This window comes from Mustela erminea, chromosome 10 (genome assembly GCF_009829155.1).
Source record: "Mustela erminea isolate mMusErm1 chromosome 10, mMusErm1.Pri, whole genome shotgun sequence".
Taxonomy (NCBI): domain Eukaryota; kingdom Metazoa; phylum Chordata; class Mammalia; order Carnivora; family Mustelidae; genus Mustela; species Mustela erminea.
Window position 1 is genome coordinate 103,751,069 of NC_045623.1, and position 5,351 is coordinate 103,756,419.

Genomic DNA, 5,351 nt, shown 5'->3' on the forward strand with positions numbered 1-5,351 from the left:
GATGTTTCTAAGATGTTTCTAAGGATCAAAATATCAGTTTATTTTTTCAAAAGATTTTATTTATTTATTTGAGAGAGAGAACAAGCATGAGTGGGTGGGGGAGGGGGAGAGGCAAAGGGAGAGGCAGACTCCCCTCTGAGCAGGGAGCCCCACTCCGGGCTCCATCCCAGGACCCCGAGATCATGACCCAAGCTGAAGGCAGACTCCCAACCGACTAAGCCATCTACGAGCCCCCAAAATATCAGTTTAAAAAAATGTGATATAGGGGCACCTGAGCGGCTCAGTCGGTGGAGTGTCTGCCTTCAGCTCGGGTCATGATCCCAGGGTTCTCGGATGGAGACCCACATTGAGAACCTGCTCAGCAGGGAGCCCGCTTCTCCCTCTGCCACTGAAGGTCCCCTTGCTTGTACTCTCTTGTAGGCTCTCTCTCTGTCAAATAAATAAAATCTTAAAAAAAAAATTGTGATGTAAACTGAAGGTTTTTGTTTTGTTTTTAAAGATTTTATTTATTTGACAGAGATGACAAGTAGGCAGAGAGAGGGGGGGAAGTAGGCTCCCCACGGAGCAGAGATCCTGATGCGGGGCTCGATCCTAGGACCCTGGGATCATGACCTGAGCCGAAGGCCGAGGCTTTAACCCACTGAGCCACCCAGGCACCCCTGTTTTGTTTTGTTTTTTAAATTGAAGTTACTGACTGTCAACGGTCCATCCAAGGTAATTGGAGGCAATGACAGTAGGGACACCTGGGTGGCTCAGTCGGTTAAGCATCCAATACTTTTTTTTTTTTTTCCAAGAGAGGGAGAGAGACAGGAAGGGATGGGGCAGAGGGAAAGAGAGGGGGAATCTTAAGCAGGCTCCATGCCCAGCACAGAGCCCAATGTGGGGTTTCATCTGACAATCCTGAGATCATGACCTGAGCCAAAATTAAGAGTCCAGTGCTTAACCAACTGAACCAGCCAGGTGCCCCATGTCCAACTCTTGATTTCAGCTCAGGTCTTGATCTCAGGGATGTGAGTTTAAGCCTCCCTCCTTACCCTCCAAAAAGGAAAATAATGGCACCAGAGTCTTTAGAAAACAGATGAAAAATTTTTTTGCACACTGAACAGGTGTACATTTCAAAGGGTTGCTCCTAAATCTTAAACCCCATTCAGTTCAGATTTGAGAATATGAGATATGGAAAACAAATGGAACCTTTGTTTATTGAGTAAAGGGCTCTTGTCACTTCTCTATGCTAGCTTTACTCAGCTGGTGGAAAAGAAATCTTTCTAAGTTGAGTGCCAGGGATTTGTCTTAAAAAGCATGGTGGAAGGGGTGCCTGGCTGGCTCAATCAGTAGAGCATGTGACTCTTGATCCTGGGGTCATGAGTTCAAGCCCCACATTGGATGTAGAGTTTATTTATTTATTTTTTAAGTATGGCAGAGAAAGAGAAAGTGGCTTTTTGTAATCTTATAAAGGATACTTGGCTATTATTTTTCCTTTTTTTAAGGTTTTATTTTTAAGTAATCTCTACACGCAATGTGGGTATACAAACCTCAGATCAAGAGTCGTATGTTCCTGCTGTGAAATGTGGAAACCTGATGATTCACAGACTTGTACCCCTGGGGCAAATAATACATTATATGTTAATAAAGATAACTTAAAAAAAGAGAGAGAGAGAGAGAGAGTCGTGCATTCTCCTGACTGAGCCAGTCAGGTGCTCCACTGGGGCACTGACTTTTCTGCCTTTTTTTTTTTTAAGATTTTATTTATTTATTTGACAGACACAGATCACATGTAGGCAGGCAGAGAGAGAGAGGGGGAAGCAGGCTCCCTGCCGAGCAGAGACCCCCCGACGCAGGGCTCGATCCCAGGACCCTGAGATCATGACCTGAGCCAAAGGCAGAGGCTTAACCCACTGAGCCACCCAGACACCCAACTGACTATTTTTCTTAAAACTTTTGGGGCACCTGGGTGGCTCAGTTGTTAAGTGTCTGCCTTCGGCTCGGGTGGTGATCTCAGGGTCCTGGGGTGGAGGCCCACATCAGTCTTCTTGCTCAGCAGGAAGGCTTCTTTCTCCCATTCCTCCTGCTGTGTTCCCCCCACCTCTGTCAAATAAATAAGTAAAATCTTAAAAAAAAATCTTGTAAAAACTTTTCCTTAATAAGCTAAGTATAGAACATAATAGACAAATAGAGTTTTTAAATGTTCTTTTTTCATATTTGTTTTAGGTTTTTTTAGGTATTTTTTAAGGAAATAAAATATTACAGACATGGCCAAGATGCTTCCAATTCCACAGTCCTGCCCCCCTCCCCAGACATAACCTATCTCAAAGCTTTGACTCTTTACAGTGACTTTTTATATTTGTACTGTCTAGATATTATCCATCTAATACTTGTGGCATCGTATAATATGTTTTTATAATTCATATAAATGGTGTCATTCTATAAATGTCTTTTTTGCAAATTGTCTCTTTTCTTCAGCATCACACTCCTTAGTTTTGTTCTGTTTTGTTTCGGTATCCCTACATGTAAATCATTTTACAGTCACTCATTATTCCTTCTTGATTGCTCTTCCTTCCTTTTGGGTCTAAGTTCTGACAAATGTCTCTCTCTATGAAGAACTTATTTTAACGCTTTTTGGAAAGAATGTCTACTGGCAAAAAATTCCCTCAATTTTTGTTTGAGAAATTTTGAAGGATGATGTCACTTAGTACAGAATTCTAAGTTAGGGGTTTTTTCCTTTCAACACTTTAAATACAGCACTATAACACTCCGACTCCCCCCCCCCACCGCCGTGCTGTATGAACTGTAATTAAGTATAAAGACTTCCAATCATGTCACCTGGAGACCATTTTTCCCACTGCTCTGTTTGGCCGCCAGTCTCTTGTTTCTCTTCAGCAATGGTAAGGCGGATACCCTTTCCACAGAAAAGAAAAATACACGGTTTTTGTTTGTTTGTTTTTTAAGATTTGACAGAGAGAGAGAGACAGCGAGAGAGGGAACACAAGCAGGGGGAGTGGGAGAGGGAGAGGCAGAAGCAGGCTTCCCGCTGAGCAGAGAGCCCAACACGGGGCTCCATCCCAGGACCCTGGGCTCATGACCTGAGCAGAAGGCAGATGCTTAATGAGCCAAGAGAAACCCATGGTTTGTTGCCTTTGCCAATGACAAAAACGTTGGAGAGCCTGGTGGCAAAGCGGTTGCCATTGGCATCTTTCATGTGAACGACATCAAAAGAACCACAGTGTCTCTCTCTGTTGGGGATCACACCAAATCTTCCCAGGGTAGCACCTCTGGTCACCATACACAGATTACCAGGGTCAGACTTGATGAAAGCAGTAATCTTTTCAGTCTCCAAATCAGTCTGAATGGGTCATTCATCTTGAGGAGGGGGTGGGGATAGCGGATGGTACGAACATCATGGGTCACCAGATGAGGGATTCCTTTCGTTCTCACAAAGATCTGTCTCACTTTGACTACTTACAGTTGGCCTCCTCAAGTGTTATCTTATCAGTAGTCAAGTGACCCTTGGTGTCAGAGATCTGATGGAAATCCTCCCCAGTGTTGTCAGCGCTAATGACAGCCATAAGACCAGCAAGGTAGATTATATCACTTGGGACCTGGCCATGAATCTCAATAAAATGTTGGATACAAATCTTTACTTCATATCCTGTGAGGGCATACTTAAGTCTGGTCCTGAGGAAAACGATGAGAGGGAGACATTCTCTCAGTTTATGGGGAACCAGTAGATGGACGAGGGGCAAACTCACCTGTCAGTGTATCCAGGGTCCAAGACTTGGGAACGGCTCTGTGTTTCCAGTGCTTCTTGGGAAGACAGGTGGGCTGCCCTAGGCATGGGAAGAGCTCACTCCAATCCTTTTCTCGCCTGCTAGGTTCTCCAAGGGAAACTATGTAATTCTTTCCTTGGGCCTCTGTAGGTAAGATCTTTTCCTCTGGCTTCTTTCCGATTTTCTTTTTTTTGGCTGTGATTTTCTGCAGTTGGAATATGATATGCATGGGTGTAGATAATGAGGTCTTGGTCCTTTGGGAAATCTGTGCCTGTGGGCTGTGACTGACCAGGGCTGCTCAGCTCCCTTACCCCTTAGCTGAGGCATGAAGGCTGGAGGGGCTGCAACTGGCCATTTCCCTTCCCCTGGTCCATTAGGCTCTGGTGAAACAGCTTCTTCTGAGGACAGAACTTGTTAAAACAACAGAGTACTCAGGTGTGTTCCAAAATGGCTCCTCTTCCCCCTTCCCCTGCTGGAAGCATGAGGGGGGTTTTCTCTGGATCCTTACAGTAGAGTCTGGAAGGGCTCCTAGAGGGAAAACTCGGATGTGTGAGGGGGGCCCCCTGGAGTTCCTAACTTTCAAACTTGTCCACACCGAGCCTCCAGCAATGTGTTGACCACAGTACCTTCCCACGTCCTGGTTCCTGTAGAGGTTTCTGCTCAGGTAGGTTGTGATTCTTTTTACCTACCTACCTAGCTCTCCTAATCTGGGGTCAGCCGATTTGCCCTGTAACCTCAGTTCTCTGATGATTCTAAGAATAATTGTTGATCTTCAGTTTGTTCAGCTTTTCTCTTGTTGGGTGAATGAAAGCGACTTTCTGGGGGCGCTTAAGTGGCTCAGTCAGTTAAGCAGCTGCCTTTGGCTTAGGTCATGATCTCAGATCAAGCCCTGCTCAGGGTGAGTCTGCTTCTCCCTCTGCCCCCTCACCCCCCTCTTGTGCTCTCTCTCACTCTTTCTGTCTCTTTCTCAAATAAAAAAATAATATCTTAAAAAAGAAAGAAAGCGACTTCCAATCTCTTTGCAAGCTGGAGGGAGACAGGAAGTCAAAACATGTCAAATGAATATGACAATTATGTATCAATGGTTCTGCTGATGTAAATTTCAAGTGTTTCCAGCTCTTTCTCTATTATTAATAGTGCTCTTATGAGCATCTTTTTGCATGTCTCTTTGGACACATGTGGATGAGTTTCTCCAAGATACATACTGGGATGTGAAATTGCTGAATTGCAATAATGCACGCTTATCTTGGACTTGACCACAGAGTGCCAAACTGCGCTCCCAAGTGGTTGTACCAGCGTGCCCTCTCCAACAGAGCAGATTTCTTCTCACTAAATCCTCATCAGGGCTTACCATTGTCAGACGTGAATATTTTATCATCTGACAGGCGTGACGTAATATTTTGTGGGGGGTTTTGGTATGTTTTGTGACCACTAGGGAGGCTCCCTCACTGAAGCAAAAAATCCTGAGGCCCTGTCTTGCGCAGATCCCGATCTGGGCTTGGCTTGTGGGGGTGCACCCAGGAATAAAAATAGACAAAGCCTCTGCCTTCGCTGTCCTCAGAGAAGTGTTTGTTCAGGTATATGTGC

General features: G+C 44.9%; 1 pseudogene; it reads right to left on the reverse strand.

Moving 5' to 3' along the window:
• Positions 1 to 2,777: 2,777 nt before the first annotated feature.
• LOC116567541 lies at positions 2,778 to 4,072 on the reverse strand (annotated as a pseudogene).
• Positions 4,073 to 5,351: the final 1,279 nt, after the last annotated feature.